This window comes from Haliotis rubra, unplaced genomic scaffold (assembly GCF_003918875.1).
Source record: "Haliotis rubra isolate DU_JTF1 unplaced genomic scaffold, ASM391887v1 Scf35, whole genome shotgun sequence".
In the NCBI taxonomy this organism is placed as follows: domain Eukaryota; kingdom Metazoa; phylum Mollusca; class Gastropoda; order Lepetellida; family Haliotidae; genus Haliotis; species Haliotis rubra.
Window position 1 is genome coordinate 167,014 of NW_025767024.1, and position 23,966 is coordinate 190,979.

A 23,966-nucleotide genomic window follows, 5' to 3' on the forward strand; every position below is an offset into this window, starting at 1 on the left:
AAGTTTCAGGATCCGTTTCTTCTTTCCTGCGATCCATTACATTACTGGGTACTGCTATAGACAATACTTTAATGTGCATTGAGGATATTACTTGTTTGTATCAGTCAGCTGCAAGTATCATGAAGAAAAAGTACGAACTATGTCAAGCTGCAAATAGTGTTGTTTCTCAATCGTCCTGGTGGGATGAAGAATTATATAGTTATAAACATAGGAAATAGTCGCATTAAACAAATACCGCCAGTGTGGCACCAATTTTAAACTATATAGACATTTAAGAAATAAATTCAAGAGGTTATTTTGTCTCCATAGACAGAAATATCAGAGCCAACAGAGAGTGTTGCTTGCAAATGCCAGATAGGATAACCCCAAACCACCACACACACACACACACACACCCAAGTTTTAAAAGGAAACAAGGTTAATAAATCTTGTTTTTCCTGAGAATGATTGTTCTAATTTTCAAGGAAATCCTAGTTCTGATTTTATGCCAACTTGTGATGATGTAAATGATTCAACTTGTAATCTGAATGTACCTATTACCGAAGATAAAGTAAAGTTGAGTTTGACAAATTTAAAAATGGGAAAATCCCCAGGGGAGGATGGTATACAAAGTGAATGTTTGAAGTCCACTAGTTGTTATACTGCACCATTATTGACTAGAATGTAAAATAATCTCTTCCATGATGGAGTATTTCCCATTGTGTGGGGTAAAAGTATAATTTACCCATAACATAAATCTGGTAATAAGAATGACAACGGGAATTATAGAGGAATTTCTTTAATTGTGAACTAGGCAAATCTCTATCTACTATCCTGAACATATATGGTGTAATGTGAATAATGTTATCTCTGTGCCCCAGGCAGGTTTTAGACCTGGTTACGCCACTATTGATCAGTTATTTACTTTGCAAGCAATGATCTAGAAGTGTATATCCAAGAAAAAGGCAGATTCTACTGTATATTTATAGATTTCAGTAAAGCCTTTGATTGTGTAAACCGTCACGTTTTGTTTCAAAGTTTATACAATATAGGTGTGCGTTGCAAATTTCTAAAGTTTATTATCTCGATGTATTCATCATTAAAAATATCATGTTGTGTAAGAACATCAGAAGGGTTAACCGACTATTTTAAATGTGATATTGGAACCCGTAGGGTATATCACGAGTCCTCTTATATTTGTCATTTTCATAAACCAATTGTGTGCAATGCTCGAGGAGAAACGAGTCAGAGGTATATTTGTTCACAAGAGCATCCACATTCTGTAGCATTTGTCTTTGCTGATGATGTAGCCGGTGTATCGGACTCTGTTATCAATTTACAGAGAAAAATAAATGTCTTAGAACAATTTTGTGAAAGAACTGGTATGAGGGTCAATGTACAAAACACTAAAATTATGGCGTTTCGAAGAGGTGGTACTCTACGAAGTTATGAGAATTGGTACTTTGAAGGCCAAAAGATTGATGTTGTAAATAACCATAGATATCTTGGGTGGTTTTCACACCAACTTTGCCATGGTCAAAAGCACAGAGCTGTTTATCAGCTCAGGCCTCTGATGTCATTATAAACCTATCAAAGAAAATATGGATTTGTTTCTTGTACTGATGCCTTTAATATATTTGATACAATGATTGTTCCAATTGTTTGTTATGGAGCTGAAGTTTGGGGTACATATTATTGTAAAACAATCGAAAGAGAACATACCAGTTTTTGTAAGAGACTATTAAGGCTACACAAGAATATATGGATGATGCTGGTAGAAACAACTGGGCTTCTCATGTGAGAAATATTTGGTTCCAATTTGGTTTTGGAGTCGTGTGGATAAGTCATGGCATTGGTAATGTTAAAACGGTTATATCACTTTTCAAAGAGATTATTTGATTCCTTGAGTCAAGAATGGCATTGTATTATCTCACAGTGAGTGAGTGGGTTCAGTTTTACGCCGCACTCAGCAATATTCCAGCTATGTGGCGGCGGTCTGTAAATAATAGAGTCTGGACCAGACAATCCAGTGATCAAGAGCATGAGCATCGATCTGCGCAATTGGGAACCGATGACACGTGTCAACCAGGTCAGCGAGCCTGACCACCCGATCCCGTTAGTCGCTTACGACAAGCATGGGTTACCTTCACAAGTAATTATCTCACAGTTGAGCAAGTGTCAAACTTATTGTCACTTTAGGACTATGTTACATGTTGAATCAGTTGACATTCCTTTGCATCTAAGAACTGTTATTGTATATTCCGGTGTATCAATTTCAGGGTAGCAATTGAGGGATTTTTTATATTATTGTTTGCGAGATGCTTTGTTTTGATTGTCACAGTGAAAATGTATTCCTTTTAGAAGATCAATTTCATGAATTAATGATTTGTCAACGTTATAAAGCTGTAAGAATAGATAAGAAATAGCCCTTCTATGGACACTTTTGTTAGAATCACATGGAGTATTGACAAAATGTATTGTTAAGTTTAGCAAAGTTTTTATATAAAGTTCTTAAGATAAGAAATGCTTTAAATTAGGATTAGATTTTCAGCATATCAGCTGAAATATTGATTGATAATTTGGTATAATATCGCTACTGTAATTTTGTCGGTAACTCAAAGTCTGGATGTCGACTGAGTTACCGACATCCTCGCTCGATTTAAAAAATGCTTATTCTTCAACACATAGACATTAATAAGCAAACTCAGTGCATTGAATGTATTTGCACCATCAAGGTTTATCAGTGTGTTAAATTATTTTGATTGTATACACATGGAAGACTGCTAATTCGAGGGAAATAATCGCCAAGCGATCTTACCTGCCGCCATGTTGGGATGCTGGTAACGCATCACCTTAGGTAGGGGAGACCAGGGTCAATTGTAACAAGGGGCAATTGTAAGAAGGGCGATTACTCTAAAAGCTTTCGCTCAAGTATAGTGTAGGTGAGTAGAGTTATTTCTCTTTACTTTCCTACGGTACACATCCAGGCGTTTTTCAGCTGCTCGCTCATGGCGAGATACAGTTGATGAAGAACCGTTTTTCACAGAGGAAAGTAAATTTTTCACAAAACGTAATAAAAGGTTCTTAATGCAGTAAATGTTGCTTGGTATGAAATTAATTAACAAGTGTAAAATTAAGGTATTACGACATATTTTGAAGTAGAAATATTTGAGAAGCCCTAGGTTGTTAACGTGTGACGTGGCATGAAACATGGCTACTACCATCGGGGGCAATTGTAACACTGTGTTACAATTGCCCCCATGTAATTTTCCCTTGTGTTAGGATAATGAAGCAAATTATGATGAATGTTTTATGTTAGTTCTTTACTAGTTTTATCATAGTAGAACGTGTTCAGTCTTATGTTGATAGTATCAGCCTCGGGTGACATATTTTGGTGTTGGTCTTTGTATTATATTTTGGGCATACCAATACAAGAATTTTAAACCAAAAACATTTTAAATGTCCATGGTGATAAAGGTTTAATGTTAATCCATTTCCACTTCAATTGATCAAGATAACATCTTTCCACTTTTTATTTTCATTTTATTTGGAAAATAAACAGATTGTTACATTTGAACCTTCTTTGTTAAGGGTCCTTCACACTTATTTCGAATTGACAGGAATCAAGGAGAATCAGCCAGAAAAAAAATATTCCAAAATTCGAACCGCATTCGGGAGAGAATGTCTAAATAAACATTTTTTTTCAAGCTTTGTAAGAATGCTTAGAACGCACTTCGAACCCGTCTCGAATTATTCTTACTCATTCCAAATGTACTAGATCACGAATGCAGGTCGAATGAATCGGAATACAGAAGGAATAACTAGAACGCCGTTAGAATACACTAAGAATACTTAAAATGAATTTTGACTGCAGTACGAGTCCGGTTCGATTGCTGCGTGAATATCACTCAAATTTCAGTTGGAACGTACCTCGAATGCTGCACGAATTTACATAGAATGCATTCAGAACCTTCTTGGAATGGCCCCCGAATATGGGTTGAATGTTAAAGAATTAAAACAGAATGCAGCTCGAATATTTCAAATGTCCTTCAAATGCGCTTAGAATGTAACACGAATGTCCGGTATGCATCAAGAATGCTGCCGGAATTTTCCACGATGGGGTATAAAAACCGGTTGAATCTGGACTATTCATCAGTCACTGCCCAACTCCCATAGAGTATGGACCACCTGGACCATGTTGCGGTGCTCCCGATTGCTGTCCTCCAGCAATCCCAGATTGAAAGAGATGTGGAAAAACAGAGACCCAGGAGATTCCAGACCAGACCATGGCTGACAGAGGAAAGGAGGAGGCTGTTTGACATTACACAAGACTGATGGAAGAGCTAAGATTTGGGGACACGCAGTCATTCTTCAACTACCTTAGGATGGAGCCTGCCATGTTTGATGAGTTGGTGCAGAAAGTGGGACCAAGAATACAGAAGCAGGATACATATATGAGAAAGGTGCTACCTCCAGGCTTGAAGCTAGCCATCACATTGAGGTTCCTGGCTTCAGGTGATACCACAGCAACATGTACAGCTTCCGTGTGGCAAGGAACACAATCAACCTGATCATCTCAGAAGTATGTAAGGTCATTTGGGAGAATACAAGAATGAGGTTATCATCTGCCCGACCACTCCAGAAGAATGGACACCCATTGAAGAGGTATTCAGAAACAGGTGGAATATACCTCATGTCGTAGGAGCTTTAGATGACAAACATGTGGCCATTAGGAAACCTGCCAAGGGCAGCTCATTGTACCACAACTACAAGGGCTTCTTTTCTGTGGTCCAAATGGCCCTTGTGGGCGGACGTTGGTGCTTACGGAAGTATGTCTGATGCTCAGATCTCCAACAAGTGCGAGCTCAAGGATTGTCTTGAAGACGGGAGCATAGGATTTCCTGATCCGTTCGCCTTACCACAAGATGACTAGCGTATGCCATGCTTTATTCTGGGAGATGATGCCTTTGAATTAAGAGCCTTCTTGATGAAACCGTATGGCCATATGACTCTCCAGAGAGACGAGAGAATCAACAACTACAGGATCAGTCGGGGCCGACGGGTAGTGGAAAATGCATTTGGAATCATGACCCACAGTTGGCAAATCCTCCTCACCACCATGCTGCCAAGGCCTTCCGTTGTGAAGGACATCATTGAATGCTGTGTCTGCCTGCACAACTTGATAAGGAGTCGTTATCCTAATCTCCACAATGGTATGGTGGATGAGGAAGATGAGCAGCACAACGTGGTGCCAGGAGGCTGGAGACAACTTACGCAGCTTGAAGGAGTGAATGATGTCTGAAGTTTCAGTGACGTTTTTAAGGGATTCGGCGGTGTTCTGATGACTCCAGGGATCATTTGAAGAGCATTCGAGACGTTCTGACTGTATTCGAGGTGCATTCGATGTACATTCGGGCTGTATTCCAAGTGAAATCGAAATATTCCGATACGTTTGAGGAGTATTCCACCTAAATTCCACCAGCAATCGAAGTACATTCGAGGCGCATTCGGGACATTCATGCAGGATTTGAAGTGGCTTGCTTTTTCGATTCTCCCTCGAATACGTTCAGAAAACTTAGAATGCAGTTAGAACGCACTTCAAATGCTGTTCGATATTTTTCCACTTCGAATGTACCTCGAAAGTTTTGAACATGTTCAAAACATTCGGGCATGTTACAAGAATTGACACGAATAGTTGGAGTGCATTCGGAATGGAGTAAGACGTTTTAGAATTTCCGAATTTCCAGGAATCTCCAGGAATTGTCATTCCGACGGCATTCCGGCTCATTCCGCCTCAAGTGTGAAGGGGGTATTACAATTGCCCCATCCGCCTGTTACAATTGCCCCGTGCTAGGGGTCAATTGTAACACTTAGCAGTCATTGCATTTGATATGTAATAACTTTGTAACGACATGATAGTGAACTTTAAATGACACTGAGGTTTAAAACCAAGATGCCAATGTACAAATTAGTACCGATTAACTTTGTGAGCGGTCGACTAGTATCGAATTACAAGAGGTTAAGTAAAAAGTGTTACTACTGACCCCGGTCTCCCCTACAGTGAGATTGGGGTGGATGAGTTAGTTTAGTTTTACGCCGCACTCTGCAATATTTCAGATATGTGGCGGCGGACTGTAAAAAATCGAGTCTGGACCAGACAATCCAGTGTTCAAAATCATGAACATCGATCTACGTAATTGGGATACAATCACATGTGTCAACCAACCCAGCGAGCCTGACCACCCGATGCCGTTAGTCGCCTCTTACGACAAGCATGGTTTACTGAAGATCAATTCTAACCCGGATCTTCACGGGTCTCAACAGATTGGACTACATTGTCGTTTTAATGAAAACTGTTCCTTCAAAATGTTCTGTAATCCAAAATGTTATCTCTATCTGTCCGTCCCTTATTCTTCTTTAGATAGATATATCATTTGTTTGACCCACATAAATCACCAGAGATCCTGTATTCCCCTAACACAAACTATTCTAACGGAACAGTTATTCCGATTACTCCATTACTTCAAATAATATTATCTTAATTTCAGTGACAAATTAAGTTAAATACCACTAGATCATCTCACTCTACGACCCCTTTGTGAATCGGGGTCCACTGGTCCAACCAATCTTACCATCTGTACCCTCTGAGTTTCTTGACTGGTGTGTGAGTGAGTGAGTTATGTTTTACGCCGCTTTTAGCAATACTCCAGCAATATCACGGCGGGAGACATGAGAAATGGGCTTCACATATTGTACCCATATGGGGAATCGAACCCGGGTTTTCGGCGTGACGAGTGAACGCCCTAACCACTAGGATACCCACCGCCTCAGGCTGCTGAGGGCACGCCGTACAATATAGTAGTAGTAGAGTGTATGATATTCCCAATAATGTTTCATACAATTATGAAGCAAGTTGAAATTACCAGGACTCGGCCGTACGACCATGTATGAGTTATTTGTTTGTTGTTTAAGGGCGGTGGGGTAGCCTAGTTCGGGTTCGATTCCCCACATGGGTACAATGTGTAAAGCCTATTTCTGGTGTCCCCCGCCGTGTTTTTGCTGGAATATTGCTATAAGCGGCGTAAAACTAAACTAACTCACTGTTTGTTGTTTAACGCTGCACAATATTCCATTTTAATGGCGGTTGTCTGTAAGTTATGGAGCCAGGACAATCCAGTAATCAATAGCGTGGGCATCGATCTTCGTAGTTTGGACACAGTAACATGTGTCAACCAAGACATCCAGCCTGGCTATACAATTTATGAAGCAATAGATTTTTAATTTTGCAATATGTGAGAGATATTGATTTTCACCGTTTCATACAGTATTCGGGTGATACTTACGTCAGATGACACCAACAATTGCTTGCATACTTTGTGCCAATGGGGGAAATCGATCCGGATATCTAGCTACTCGGCCTGCTCACTGTCCCCGTGACGGTGTTCACTGTTCGTGAACACAGAACGTGTGAGACGAACTTAGAGAAACAAATAAAGAAACACAGGAAAATTCAAGCGTTCCTTTACTATTTTCCAGTTTTCATCACCAGCAATTCTAACCCGGATCTTCACGGGTCTCAACAGATTGGACTACATTGTCGTTTTAATGAAAACTGTTCCTTCAAAATGTTCTGTAATCCAAAATGTTATCTCTATCTGTCCGTCCCTTATTCTTCTTTAGATAGATATATCATTTGTTTGACCCACATAAATCACCAGAGATCCTGTATTCCCCTAACACAAACTATTCTAACGGAACAGTTATTCCGATTACTCCATTACTTCAAATAATATTATCTTAATTTCAGTGGCAAATTAAGTTAAATACCACTAGATCATCTCACTCTACGACCCCTTTGTGAATCGGGGTCCACTGGTCCAACCAATCTTACCATCTGTACCCTCTGAGTTTCTTGACTGGTGTGTGAGTGAGTGAGTTATGTTTTACGCCGCTTTTAGCAATACTCCAGCAATATCACGGCGGGAGACATGAGTAATGGGCTTCACATATTGTACCCATATGGGGAATCGAACCCGGGTTTTCGGCGTGACGAGTGAACGCCCTAACCACTAGAATACCCACCGCCTCAGGCAGCTGAGGGCACGCCGTACAATATAGTAGTAGTAGAGTGTATGATATTCCCAATAATGTTTCATACAATTATGAAGCAAGTTGAAATTACCAGGACTCGGCCGTACGACCATGTATGAGTTATTTGTTTGTTCGTTGTTTAAGGGCGGTGGGGTAGCCTAGTTCGGGTTCGATTCCCCACATGGGTACAATGTGTAAAGCCCTTTTCTGGTGTCCCCCGCCGTGTTTTTGCTGGAATGTTGCTATAAGCGGCGTAAAACTAAACTCACTCACTGTTTGTTGTTTAACGGTGCACTAACAATATTCCAGTTTAATGACGGTTGTCTATAAGTTATGGAGCCAGGACAATCCAGTAATCAATAGCGTGGGCATCGATCTTCGTAGCTGGGTCACAGTGACATGTGTCAACCAAGTCATCCAGCCTGGCTATACAATTTATGAAGCAATAATTCATTTGCAATATGTGAGAGATATTGATTTTCACCGTTTCATACAGTATTCGGGTGATACTTACGTCAGATGACACCAACAATTGCTTGCATACTTTGTGCCAATGGGGAAATCGATCCGGATATCTAGCTACTCGGCCTGCTCACTGTCCCCGTGACGGTGTTCACTGTTCGTGAACACAGAACGTGTGAGACGTACTTAGAGAAACAAATAAAGAAACACAGCGTTCCTTTAATATTTTCCAGTTTTCATCACCAGTCATGAATAGCGCTGCGGCGATGAAAACTGGAAAAATATTAAGTAAAATTATAAACGCTTGCACTTTCCCGTGATACTTTATTTGTTTCTCTCAGTATATTAACTGTAATCTACGTCCAATAATTTCTACATTGAATTCATACAGAATGCCAATTTCACGAAGGTTTTGGGGGCAGTTTTTCGTGTGAAGCGAACTCGCTATATGTAAAGACACGTCTGGGCGGTGGGGTAGCCCAGTGGTTAAAGTGTAAGTTCGTCACACAGAAGGCCCGTGTTCGATTCCCCACATGGGTACACTTTGAGAAGTCCATTTCTGGTGTCCCCTGCCTTGATATTGCTGCAATATTGCTAAAAGCGGCGTAATCACTGCAGACACATCTTCACTTCCGTCGACAAGACTCGACAGTGACATTAGTCTTCCGCTTGCCCACGTTATATCGGTTGTGAAAGAGGTTCCCTGATTTTAATGTCTATGCTGTAATTAACTATTTCATTTCGGCGGGGCGTTGCTATCAGTTGTTCATCTGGAACTATACTGACCAGCAATAAAAACGCGACTCATGAATTCATGAATATTATACTTTTTCAGCATGTGTGGATATGATACTTTAACACAATATTGTTTTGATTTTTGAATTGCGTTTCTTTTGCTTGTCAGTATAAAACATTGTTTCTGCGTAATTAATTAGAAGAATCAACTGCCAAATTGCGTCTGAATGAGTGAGTGAGTATCATGTTACATATAACATGTTATATTTGGGATAACACTTTCTCAGTAAGTACAGATCCGGTATGGTTGGTTGTTTAACGACACAATCAGCAATATTCCAGCCATATGACAGCAGTCTGTAAATAATCGAGTCTGGACCAGGCAATCCAATCATCAACAGAATGAGCATCAATCTACGCAATTGGGAACCGATGACGTGTCAGCCGAGTCAGCGACCCTGGCCACCCGATCCCGTTATTCGCCTCTTACGACAAGCATGCATAGGTTTCTAAGATCAGTTTTAACCCGGATCTTCACGGGTCCTTTTAAAGCGTTGATATAACCGTAGTTCTTCCGTGTTGGTCGTAACAAAGGACTAACAGTGACCTCCATTGAATTAGCATTCGTAACCACTCGTCCGATTCCGTAACCTCCAAGAAGATTCGGCTTGTCCCGGAATAACACGAGTTGGTCACGAATGTTGAATTAGGTGCATTCTTGAAAGAACAGCAATTCAAGATTATAAACGAAAACACATTTTAGGACCATGTATCATACGTGGCTCAGGTTTGTTTGTTGTTTTTCTTGTGTACAGCTACAGATTCCAGTGACAACAAAGACTTTAACTGTCACAGGGCATTCACGCCAATCGGAATGAATTATTGCTGCAATATGACAGTTATATCTTAGAAACTATTCCGATGGACTTCGTTAGACCCAAATGGTTGACACGCTCAGGATGAAAACAATTCGCGAAATCGGTTCCATTTGAAACACTCGTAAAATATGTCTTACGCTAAGTCTTCGAACTTTGGGCACCACACTAGTTAGCTTCGGTCACCTGCAAGTAACAGCAATTATATTTATATCTTCATCAGTAGATAGTACTTGTGAGTGAGTTGGGTTTCATGCCGCCTTTAGCAATATTTCATCATTATCACGGCATTGTACCCGTGTGGGGAATCCCACCCGGGTAATACTTATGAAAAGCTGCGGGTCATTTGAATCATTCTGTCTCTGCAGTATTTCCAGGACGCTGAATGGAAAATGGGATTTCAGGTTTCAAGTACTCTCCTTCCCAAATTTGAAGCATGTACTCCTTGAACAAATGTACCGACAAAAAAGGAACACCTCATGACTTCCATAAGACCAATCGATCAAAGGGGGGTAACTCGACTATGAAGAACCCTCTGCCTGAGATTAAGGTAGATCAACAGCACGATTCACACGCTTGCACTTTTCAAATGTCACACTGCGGCTCCAGAGACATCAATAGAAGCCACAATTATACTGAAACACACGTATGGTTTTTTTTGTCTCCTTTTTAACAAATACTGGGAATCTCCTCTAAAAGTCCAACTTTCTGAAGCGCTTATAAATGGATAAATCTGTCAACAACTCCTGAATCATTCCTGGAGTTGTGCACAACGCGCAGTATGATTGATGTTGTTGACAATTTGCAGTACGATGATGACATGTTGACAACTATATGCTATGATTCATGGTGTTCTTGTTAACAGTTTGCAGTATGATTAACACTCTACCTTTTGGCAACGTCCATTACTGACTGACTGCCTGAGTTTAGTTTTACGCCGCTTTTAGCAATATTCCAGCAATATCACGGCGGGGGACACCAGAAATGGGCTTAACACATTGTGCCCATGTGGGGAATCGAACCCGGGTCTTCGGCGTGACGAACCAACGCTTTAACCACTAGGCTACCCCACCGCCCTACAACGTCCATTACATGAGTGAGTGAGTGATTTGGTTTAACACCAGAAATTTGCTTCACACATTGTACCCATGTGGGGAATCGAACCCTGGTCACTTGCATCACGACTGGTAGTGAGTGAATGCATGAGTTTAGGTCTTCAACAACCCATGCGACTAACGGGAACGTATCTTTAGGCTCGCTGACTTGGTTGACACATGTCATCGTATCCCAATTGAGTAGATTAATGCTCATGCTGTTGATCACGGGATTTACAGACCGTCATCATATGGCTGGAATATTGCCGAGTGTGGCGTTAAACAACAAACCAACCAACCGACGTTTAAAAGGCGATTAGAGTGTGGGTTCGAATCCCGGATTTGTATACTTCACTGAGGTGAGGTGAGGTGAAATTGGGTTTTACGTCGTGCTTGAGAATATTTCGCTCATATGACGACGTGCATGCATGTGTATGTGTATGTGTATGTGCGGCTGCTTGTACTAGCCCAGACTGAAGCTGGTTTTATAGTGCTAGCCCACTGAGATACCATGCCGCAATGAAGCATGAATACCCCACTCAGACACAGTATACTGACTCGAGCCGACCAGTCCTTGATGTACCCATTAATGCCGAGCGCCGGGCAGGGACCAACAAGTACCATATTTTAACGTCTTTTGGTATGACGCGATCGGGGATCGAACCCGCGATAACCACTACACCACGGAGGCGGTCATATACTTCACTGAGAAAGTGTAATCCCAAATATAACATATGTTATATGTACCATGATACTCACTCAAATGCAATTTGGCAGTTGATTCTTCTAATTAATTACACGGAAACAATGTTTTAGTTTCAGGTAACAAGGCCCCGCCGAAATGAAAGGGTTAACTTCAGCAAAGACATTAACCATGGAACCTTTTTCACAACGGATATAACGTGGGCAAGCGAATGATTAATGTAACATTCGTGTCTTGTCGACGGAAGTGGGTGTCTTTGCCTCCTGACGACGTGTCTGCGAGTGTTGGGTTTTACGCCGCTTTTAGCAATAGCCCATAATATTCCAATAACATATCAAGTATCCAAATTGCGTATATCGATGTTCATGGTAGTGATCACTGGATTGTCTGATCGAGACTCGATTATTTACAGACCGACGCCATATGGCTGGAATATTGCTGAGTGCGGCGTAAAACTAAACTCACTCTCTCACTTTTGCATATGTAAAGGGGCGCAAGTCGTGCTTCAGTCATCTCACATTACACGTCACGTTACAAGCAGACCACCAGTTGTGGGAAGTTGACCTTTCACCCTGGATACTCAGCCTGGGCCTGTTCTGGAAGCTTGGACACAGTTGCAGCGAGATGAATGCTATCTTCACTGTCCTTATTTCTATCATCACTGTTATATTGCCACTATGTGTACTGCCATTGAAGTTACATTGCCACTCTTATTTGTACTACCCGTGAAGACCCTGGCCCGCGTTTCACAAAAGCCTCCTAAATTTAGGAGGTCGTAGACCCTACGACCTTGTTTACGACCCTCTTCCGACCTCCTTTACGACCATTTCACAAAGACGTCATATCCATGTCGTACGACGCGGTCCTAAATCCATGTCGTACATTGTATAAGAGGTCCTTTGTTGCATAGCAACGCATAAAGCGAGACCGAACGGGCACCTGCTTATCTTGTTATTCCCAAAGTATTTCAAAATAGAAATACAGTTTGAATAACAATGCAAATGTTATGTTTTAAATTCAATGTACAGGTTATCTTATGGTAAGAAAATATCAATAAATGAATTATTTTGGATTCTCTCACTAAATCTCATTGAAAATAACAAGATAAAATGTATAAATCATTTCCATTAATATTATCAGTTTTACTTATAAGGTTTGAATTAAATCGCTGTCCATTAACTTGTTCATATGAAACTGCAATATTAGTCCCAATGTATTGAATATTGCACACTATAGGACCTAAATTCAATGTTGCAGTTATGGCTACGCTTGATCTACTAACACTTGTGTAAAGGTTTAAAATGTGGTGTGATACTCTAAATGTGTCAATTTCTTTTGTAACTTTTATTCAAACAATCAAAAACTTCCAAAGAATAAAAACGTATACCCTGTATCCACATATGATATGATATTGAACAAGGCTAAATGTAGGTAGAATCTACTGAAATTGGTTTCATGAAAAAAAAAATATATCTGAATGATACGCAAAATATACATCATAGTACTGAAAGTGTAATCAGAAGGATAGGACGATTGTGTTTACTTTTTTTTCATCCGACCTTCACCTCAAAGATATTGCCTAATATGTAGTACTACAACAATGTTGACGTTTGACATCACAACCGATGACCGATTTCTTACAAAATGGCGGCTTCGCTGACAAGGGTACACAGGATTTTGCGAGGACTCTTCCCTTGCTTCAGGGATCGTTTGTACATAAATATGAAATGTAAGTAATCAGAGTGACTCTGACTATCTGTGTATTGTTATATGTAAGTAAGAGAAGAAGCCAGAAATGCTGATAATTACCGTTGTCGTTCTGCGTGATTTTGCGTCTGTTATGGCGTTATTGCGTCACGCTGCACGGAAACTTTGACAATTTCTTATGAAGTATCAAATCAAATCATTGCATTGTATCTATTTTTTAATTTCCTCTTTCTTGCTATGATACTCTTTCCATACATATTCTAAAGGTATTGAGCCATTGCAAGCAATGAATAGCCGGCTGCTACGCAGTATAAATCGAATCTTTTCTTTGTTTACATTTCAAACTACAGTAGCGCAGTCTTCCGAGCACAGCGTTTGTTTTCACACCCAATATCCAGTTGGTATTGGTAACAAAGACCAACTGTGATTTGATTTTAAAATGTATGGGGAATTCATTGATGCATTTGTCGCAGCTGACTATAAAATATACGTGATGTAATAGGCGTCTCAATACCGGCCTTTGCGAGACGTGATTTTGTAAACACTATCCAATAAGGCGGAAAGCGCACTTCGGCGTTCGTGTAAGCAGAAAGTATATTTTCGAAAACATCCAAACCGATTCTAGGTTCATCGGCAGCGTTTCAGATTATCGTTAGTGATATCATGAAAAACTGATTTCAGTTATCATTAATATGTTATTTTTGAAATTCAGTACTCCCAGTAATTATCCGATTTTCACATTTGAAAACATACTGTCTACACTGTACAGCAAATAATGCTGTGAATCGTGATTTCGTATTGACATTTACGATGAAGCCTATTTTGAAAGGTTATTTAAGCACTTTAGCTTTGTCTGAGATTTTAGTGGATGGTATCAAGAAACAGGGAATTTCCCGCAGAATACAAAACTGTGAAGTATATTTGTGTGCGTGATATATTTAGAATTTCATGTCATAAACATAGTAGATGTGATATTGGTATCTTCATCATGATATCCGGAAGTAGGCCATATTTAAAGCTAGCGAAGTCTCGCTGTGCGAGATCTCGCGAGGCAAATTACCCATAAACCCGTCTTCATCATGGCCTCAATGTAGATAGACACGTGAGCCGGCCATTCCATAAGTTTTGATCGTTTTCACTTGCATAGATTGGTATGAATAACATTTCTTCCATCAAAGGGTCCATACAGGACCTAGATGGTATAACTAAGCAGAAAAATGTGCCCGTAGAGGCGCATACATCTGCAGCTGATGATATGTCGAAAAACCACGTGGATGGTTTTGGCAAGTCCCATCAACCCCAACCATCGGGGTCGGGCAACAAGCGAGACTTGGGGTTGGATAGCCACTCAAATCAGCACAAACGTGCTCGAATTTACGCACGGGTGGCTTCTGCTTCTGACTTTGAGTCAGATTCAGAATCAGAATCTTCCCCCTCGAGCGATGTAAGCTCAGACGAATCTTACGTTGAGTCTGCTACGAATCAACGTGGGGATAAAGGGGTCGTTCCGTCTAAACCGGTAGTCAATAAGACAGGAACAATAGAGACTTTCGATGATTACGTCCCCTTCTCGTTAGCTGATGCTAAAGACCCATCAGAATGGTGTCTCCCGCATACTCTCTCACGACAGACTCAGAGAAATTTCTCTGTCTTCTGCCAGGATTCCAAACTAGAAGAAAATATTCTAGAGGATCTCCCTGTCCCTTCAGAGGAATGTCTTCAGACACCTTCTCTGGATCCATATCTAGACGACCTCTTTGAGGCAAAGGGAAAGTCGTTCGAGAAAAAGTTTGACCAATCCCTTCAATTTATTCAAAAGCGGATTCTGAATTCCATGGGGCCTCTATGTCACCTGTGGCATAACCTTGATAAGATCCGCAGAGGTGAATCCCCCTGCCGATTTAGATATCTTTGAGCTTTTGGAATTGGTAGAGAAAACCACCTGTCTTATCGGTCAGGCTAATGTCTCCATGAATTACAACAGAAGGCTAAACATTCTGGCTAAACTTTCTAAGGATGTCAAGAAGGCTAAACGCCTCATTCTCAAGCATGACACAGCTTTGTCAGAGGCTAAGGGCAGACTCTTCGGAGATGCCTTTTATGACGTCATGCTGAAGGAGGTAAAACGTAAGACCAAAGCCAAATTGATATTTGATGCTGAGAGACGTTCAGCTCGCAGACCTACTTTCAGACACCAAGGGCCCAGTCACCCTGATAGACAGCCCTTTCAGAGAATGCCCTCAGGAGGAAGACAATCTTCTGGGGGCACATTCCACATCAAGCCCACCTTCAACAGAGGTTTCAGAGGCAACTCTTCCAGAGGCAGAGGAAGAGCCGGTCAGTCCGGTCGGAATCGCAGACTCTCATATACCAGGTGGGTCAAATGTCAGCAACGCCTGTTCCCACAATGCTCCTCCTTTCTCAATGCTACATCTACAGGTTATCCCAGCAATTCTAAAGCTAAACCTGGATCTTCTGTTTTACAAGGAATCCCTCATAGGGGGTCGCCTGGTACACTTTTTAAAAACTGGCAAAAGATCACTTCAGATCCATGGATACTTCAGACAGTTTCGGGTTTCGAGATTCCTCTGTTGTCAAAACCTATTCAGAATCGTGTGTTTCAACCAAAACTAAAGCTCACAAGACAGTTAGCCTTGAGCCAGGAGATCCAATCAATGCTTTGCAAACATGTGATAGAGGTTGTTCCCCAGTCTGCTTCGATGGACTCGGATCAGTTTCTAAGTCCTATGTTCATGGTTCCCAAGAAGGATGGGGTACAGAGGCCAATCATAAATCTCAAGGCCCTCAATGCTCACATTCCTTACAAACACTTCAAGTTGGAAGGACTACACCTTCTAAGGGACTTGATCCGCAAAGGGGACTACCTTTGCAAGTTGGATCTGAAGGATGCTTACTTCAGCGTCCCAATGGCACCCCACATGAAAAAGCTACTCCGCTTCTCTTGGAAGGGTGTTCTGTATCAGTTCCGATGCATGCCATTTGGACTTGCCCCAGCTCAAAGAGCATTCACAAAACTTCTTCGCCCAGTGGTAAGTTTGGCACGGCGAGCAGGCATCCGCTTGATTATATACCTGGACGATATCTTGTGTATAGCGGAATCGCCGACCCTGCTGAGTCAACACAGGGACACCCTCCTCTTTCTCCTCCAGTCCCTAGGCTTTGTCATAAACTGGAAGAAATCAGTTCTGTCACCAACCCAGTCGATCACTACCCTGGGGTTTCAGATAAACACGGTGGATCGTACTCTGATCTCACCAGAGGATAAGGTAGAGAACATTGTAGCAACCTGTCGTCACACGATGAGAAAGAAACAGGTAAGGATTCGACAACTGGTAAGTTTGATAGGAAAACTGTCAGCTTCAATGAGAGCAATCTTACCAGCTCAACTGCATTGTCGTTACCTGCAGATGCATTCGAGCAGGGAGCTTTTGCGTTCTCAGAGTTACGAGTCAATGATTACACTGCCTTCGGTTTGTCTGGAGGAACTGAAGTGGTGGATGACCAGCCTCACCAATTTCAACGGGAAGCCAATCATGGCAGCTCATCCAGATGTAATTCTCCAGACAGATGCATCAAAAAAAGGGATGGGGAGCAATACACGGCCAGAGATCAACAGGAGGCCGCTGGTCAGAGATAGAGCAGAGTATGCACATAAATGTTCTAGAGCTGAAGGCAATTCATCTGGCACTCTTGACCTTTTGCAAGGGGATCAAAGATCAATCTATTTTGGTCCAAGTGGACAATCAGACAGCCATGGCTTATGTGAACCGATTTGGGGGGGACAAAATCAGTCAGTCTGTTGCAGATCACAAAGCAGATATGGGGTTTCTGTCTCCAGAACCGTCTGTTCTTAACAGCAGTCTATCTGCCAGGGGTAGAGAACATTCATGCGGACTGGGAGTCTCGCCACTGCAACGACTCGAGCGATTGGATGCTCAATCCAATCATCTTTGCTCAATGCAACCAGATACTGGGTCCCTTCTCAATGGACCTTTTTGCATCGAGACTCACTTTCCAAATGAAGCCGTTCTGCAGCTGGAGGCCAGACCCCCTTGCACAATCAACAGATGCGTTTCTAGTGAATTGGAACCAGGGGATTCCTTATGCCTTTCCCCCGTTCTCACTGATAGGCAGGTGTCTGTGGAAAATCTGAAAGGACAAAGCAGAGCTGGTCATAATAACTCCAGTGTGGCAAGGTCAGTCCTGGTATCCACTCCTCTTGGAGATGGCGGTCACAAAACCAATCCTCCTCCCACAGATTAAACTCCCCGCAAAACCTGCCTCATCCACTGATAGAAAACAACACTCTGGTGTTAGCGGCATGGAAGGTTTCAGGCGTAGCATCAAGACCAGAGGAATTTCAGAGGCGACTACACAGCTGCTCTCCTGCCAATGGCTACCTGGCACACAAGGCGCTTACAATGCTTCCTGGAATAGGTGTACTGGCTGGTGCAATCAACGGGGTTTTGATCCCTTTTCAGCCTCTGTGGAGTCTATCTTAGACTTTCTCACTCACTTGTACCACGAGAATAATCAGTACAGGACCATAAATACAGCTAGATCAGCTTTGTCTGCTTTTTCACCCCACTATCGAGGGCTATAATGTGGGTCAGCACCCACTGGTCAGGAAATTAATGTCAGGGATTTTTAATCAGAATCCTCCTCAGCCCAGATACTCAGTGGCCTGGGATGTAGATTTGGTGCTGCAATATTTGAAAAAATTGAAAGATAATATTTATTTGTCGGATAAAAACTTGTCTGGGAAGTTGACAATGCTTCTGATGCTAACCTCTGCTAGCAGGTCTTCAGAGTTATCTTCCCTGGATATCAGACACATGGTAGACAGGGGCACTGAAGTAGAATTTACTCTGATTAAACCAACCAAGGTGACTAAGAAAGGAACAAAACCTCATCCCTTGAGTTTCAGTGCCTATGAGAAGGACCCTGCACTCTGTGTAGTTCGGTGCCTTAGAGTGTACTTCGAACGCTCAGAACCTTGGAGAGATGAATGTAGGTCTGGCCTTCTCTTGAGCTATGTGAAACCGCATAAACCGGTTTCATCCCCAAGTATTGCAAGATGGGTGACAAACCTTATGAGCGAGGCGGGTATTGACACTTCACACTACAAAGCTCATTCTGTCAGAGGAGCTAGTGCTTCAAAGGCATTTGCCAAAGGTGCTTCTGTCACAGACATTTTGAAGTTGGGAAACTGGACCAAGGCCTCTACTTTCAGAACCTTCTATCTGAGAAATACTATCAGCAGTGGCAACTGCTTGTCAAAGATACTTGACACTACCAGGCTTTGAACTACCAATATCACATCTACTATGTTTATGACATGAAATTTGAAATTTCACAAGCACACGTAGTGTGTAAAGTGAAATTATAATTTCATTAGTAAACATAGTAGATGTGATATTCCCTACCCTGTCTCCCACCCTGAATTGCCTAGATTGTTTGGCATTTCTCAGAGTTATTGCATTGCTAAGATTTAACTTCATTCCAGGAAATGTTTTGAATTTATGTCAATCTTAATGGATTTTAACATATTACAGTTTTGGATTGATCTAAGTGATTCAACCAAGTCATAGTTGATAATGCTATGCTCTTTGCTTGCAGTTGAGTGCTGTGGGTCTGGACAAGAGCGGAGCTGGCCAGGAAGGGAAAGGCGCTCCACTGGATGACTTGTGGCCACTGACCCTATCTAGGGTTTTTCCGTTGGAAGTTCGAATTCAATAGATCATCTGTATGATCTGATTAAATGTTTTTCCTTTACTCTGTGTTCTTTTCTAATTTCGGCCCTTATGAAGAAGGGTTTATGGGTAATTTGCCTCGCGAGATCTCGCACAGCGAGACTTCGCTAGCTTTAAATATGGCCTACTTCCGGATATCATGATGAAGATACCAATATCACATCTACTATGTTTACTAATGAAATCATAATTTCACTTTACACACTACGTGTGCTTGTGAAATTTCCAATTTTATTGGACTTCAAAGTGAGGGTTGAAGAGGAAGCACATACATGTATGTCCCTGTGGCACCCAGGGTTTTTTAATCAAGTCCAGATACACGGCCAGAGCACTAGCGGTGTCGCGGAGTATTCTTAACACACTAGCTCGGGATACTCCATGGAGATCCCCGATTTCACTGAGGAAAACCCCTTTTGCCAAATACCTCTGTGTACACAACACTTGCAGGGAGGTCGGAATAGCATGTGAACGCCTTGTAGGTTTGTTCAGTTGAGGCTCTAACTTTCTGCACAGTTAGAAAACAACATGAGTGTCGAGCACGTTCGACCTGTCTCAAAATTTCTCAGGTCTTCTTTGTTAGCGCGTTTTAATCACTTGCAGTGCCATAATCGTTGACGCCATCTTTGTAGTGTTTACGACCTCCTAAAGCATTTACGACAGGTCAATCGGGGTCCTAAATTTTGGGCTGTTTACGACACAGTGTAAATATACGAGGTCTTTGTGAAACAGGGTAAAAAAGTAAGAGGTGGTCTACGACCTGCTTTACGAGGTCGTACCGGTAAGAGGGCTTTGTGAAACGGGCCCCTGGTGTTCAGTTACCCATGCTTGTCGTAAGAGGCGACAAACGGGATCGGGTGGTCAGGCTCGCTGACTTGTCATCGTATCCCAATTGCGTAGAACGTTGCGTATGCTGTTGATCACCGGATTGTCTGGCCCAGACTCGATTATTTACAGACCGCGGCAAATAGCTGGAATATTGCTGAGTGCGGCGTAAAACTAAACTCACTCACTAACTCACTCTTATTTGTAGAGTTACTGTAGTTTGTTTAGAGTGATTTGTCGACTCAGTAACATTTTGAATACAACTAGTAATTATATTTTATTTCTTTGTTGTTAGTTAAAGGCACAATGTCACACATTTTCGATAATATTTTGGTCTAAGTTATATACATATTGTGGCATATGCACTCACTTTAGCATCCTATTGATGCAATAAAAGACTTATTATCCCTTACGACTTGCCTGAATTATTACATGTAATTGAAACTTCGAGGCGAACAGCTTCCAAACAGAGAACACTTGCCATATAAGGAATGCAAACAATTGTTCTGTACATCGAAAACTGTCGGTGGTTGTCGAACTGGTTTCAATAACAAGTTTTGCGTGGGAGCATAACTCTATGGGGTTCGCTTGAAATAATGTTCGGCCAGTAGAGGGCGCAAGAGTCGATTTAATGCAACGTTGCATTAATTCCTTCGAACTTCATGATTTAATACTGTAATCTAAATACGTAAATTATATTTTAATCAGTTATATGGTAGCTTCCCTGAGGGCTGATAGTTACAGTATTATTGAGAGAAATGCATTATTTACTTTTAGAGAAGTGTGGTGTGATATAGTGCCAAGAGGCACTTTATACTTCAGCAGGTACCTAATCGCCAGCACACAAAGTCAATGTTGGTTCGAATCCAGGATGGGACTCAACCCGACAAAAGTACTTGAACCTGTACTTTACTGAGAAAGTGTAATCCCACACATAACATGTGTTACATATGACAACTTCCAAATGGCATTGTGTATTCAGATATACGCTTAGCTGATCAACACTAGACTCCTTTAAGTAAACGTTTTCTTTAGGATTTACGTGAGCGTCGATGTTAATCATTTATAAAGTTACCTGGATCAAATGTCGACATACAGCATACACCACCTCCTTGACATTTCTTCGGTTATTTTACGTATCTCAGCGTCCACTAAATAAATCATCACTTTAACCGTTGCCTCGGGAGCGTCTTGAGCAATATAGCTTGTTTGACAGGGTGTAACACACAATCTGTCTCTGGTGTTTATAATTTGAGCATGAAGTTGGACCGATGCACGTCTAACCAGCGTAAATAACGGTTCTTATTCGCAAGGTATGTATCATTTTTGGTTTTTATCATAAACGATTCACCTAGAGTCCCAACTATCACGTTTTACGCTGAAACTATAGTATGGATCTAGTAAAGGTTAAAGATCTCATCGCCATTTTCCATTATCTGAATCAATATTCTGTTCCTTTCAAAACTATAGTAATCACTAGTTGTTTCGTTGTTGACAGAAACTCCTCGGTCATTTCTTGGGTTGTGTATTGCCAAAATATTCATATTGCGATATTGTAATATTCGTTGGCGTATTTCAATATGTATTGCAATATATTGTGAAAGTGTAACCCATGGTCTAGGGTAATGAAATTACTGTTTCCTCTCTTTTGAAACAATGCCAGTGGCCACTGTCAGGATTCAGATGTGATTGAACAAGAGACCAATTGAAAATGTTTCCAAACAGAAGATTTCGCTAAAGCTTGGAACTCGAGAAAAAGCGTCTGCCTTCGGTACCAATCTATTTTCTTTTTTACATGGTTTAAAAGTCACGCAAATGCAGCTATATGACCAATAAACATTCTCAAAACTATTAATGTATAATAATATAAAGGAAATACAAATGTTATAAGTATTTTTGACTACATCACGAAAATAAACGATCATGGTCACGGAAAATGCCGATCACACCGGGTGACCCGGTTCGCAAAAACAGGACAGCAACATATGGTATTGTGAAGTTCGAATTGCAATATACCGGTTAACCCGTATTATTATCCATATGGTGAAACATAACCAGTGTCATATATATCATTTATTACCCACGTGGTCAACGTATAGGTAGTTACATACTCATCTCGTACGTCACACGAGTGTCGTATCGCATTGACCTGTGTCGTAACGACTTGACCTGAGATTCTAACGATTTGATTGGATAACCGATGATTCTCAGTTAGGTCCACTCTCCTACCCAGAGTTCCATGCGGCAAGCCAGCATAGTACCTCTGCCACAGGCCAGAAAAATGTGACGATTCGTCACATCTTGCAATGTCAATTCAATATAATGTACAAATTTCTTTTACTCTTTTATTTTTGACGAGTCTACACATCTAACTAAACATCTTTAATAGAAAGGTTTAGTTTCACTGAGAAAATATCCAAAAACATGTAACACTATTTCGATTTGCGTAGCGATCCTTTGTTTACATAGGTTGTACGGCTCCACGTGAGTCGAACTGGGAAACTGGCAGAGAGCAGAATTATTTTGTGAACGATGCAACGGGATATGATGGAGTATGACTATGAGTGGCATAAATGTGGTGTTTCGCCAGACCGTTAGATCTATCTTGCAAATTTCCAATTCTAAACGGAATTAAATATACCATTTACCAGGTAGGTAAATGTTTACTAATGTTTTGCTGCATATTTTGTATAAATAGGGATGTATTTTTACAAGGCTTTCTGATTTATTTGTTAGATATTGTTTTGTTTATGTTTGGGGCTGTGTATTGTAATTGAGTTTGAATATTTTTATAATAGAAGGTAATATGATAGTGAGGTTCCCTCGTAATTGTTGGGGGGAAAATCATATAACTGTATTTTTCGAGTTTAAATAAATGTTTTATCAGCATTTCCATCACGTCTGTTGTGTTGATATTAGTCATGTTGGTGGTCAAGCTGAAGTAGTGCGGCAGTGTTCTAAACGTGCGCAGTGAAGCGCAATGAAATCAAACGCATTTTTAATCCAAAAATTTCCAATTGCCTGTGTGGAAAATTCGAAAGTCAGCGTCCAAATCCATGGAGTTGTTGTTATGATCCGCCATCATTGTGGTCAAACGGAAGTAGTTCTCACAATAAGATTTGTTAATGCGCGGTGAAGCGGCCTTACAATCAGATGAGCGTCAATCCACAATTGATGCCCTCTGATTTTTCTGAACAACCAATCAGAATCTAGTATTTTCTTGATTCATGGTAGAATACAGAACAAATTCTTCCGCAACCTCTTTATGAAACCACACTTGCTTACCGTATTTTACTGCACAAATGTTTATGAATAAAATGGATAATAAAGAAATTATTACACCCGCAAGTGTGCCACACGACTTATACGAAACTCGTGCAAAATTGTGTATTGCCCGAGCTAGAAATTTCACACTCCTGTCGTATAAGTCGTATGCCACACTTGCTCGTGTAATAATCTCTATTTATTACCCACGTGGTCAACGTATGGGAGTTGCATACTAATCTCGTACGTCACACGTGTGTCGTATCGCGTTGACCTGTGTCGTAACGACTTGACCTGAGATTCTAACGATTTGATTGGATAACCGATGACCTCTCAGTTAGGTCATGTTGTGACGGAACTACTTTTTCATTCATAACAAACACGTGGATCCATTCATTCTACAACTAAATGCATTGTGGGAATGTAAACATCGCGAACGTTGCCGTGTCGCTGTTTTATT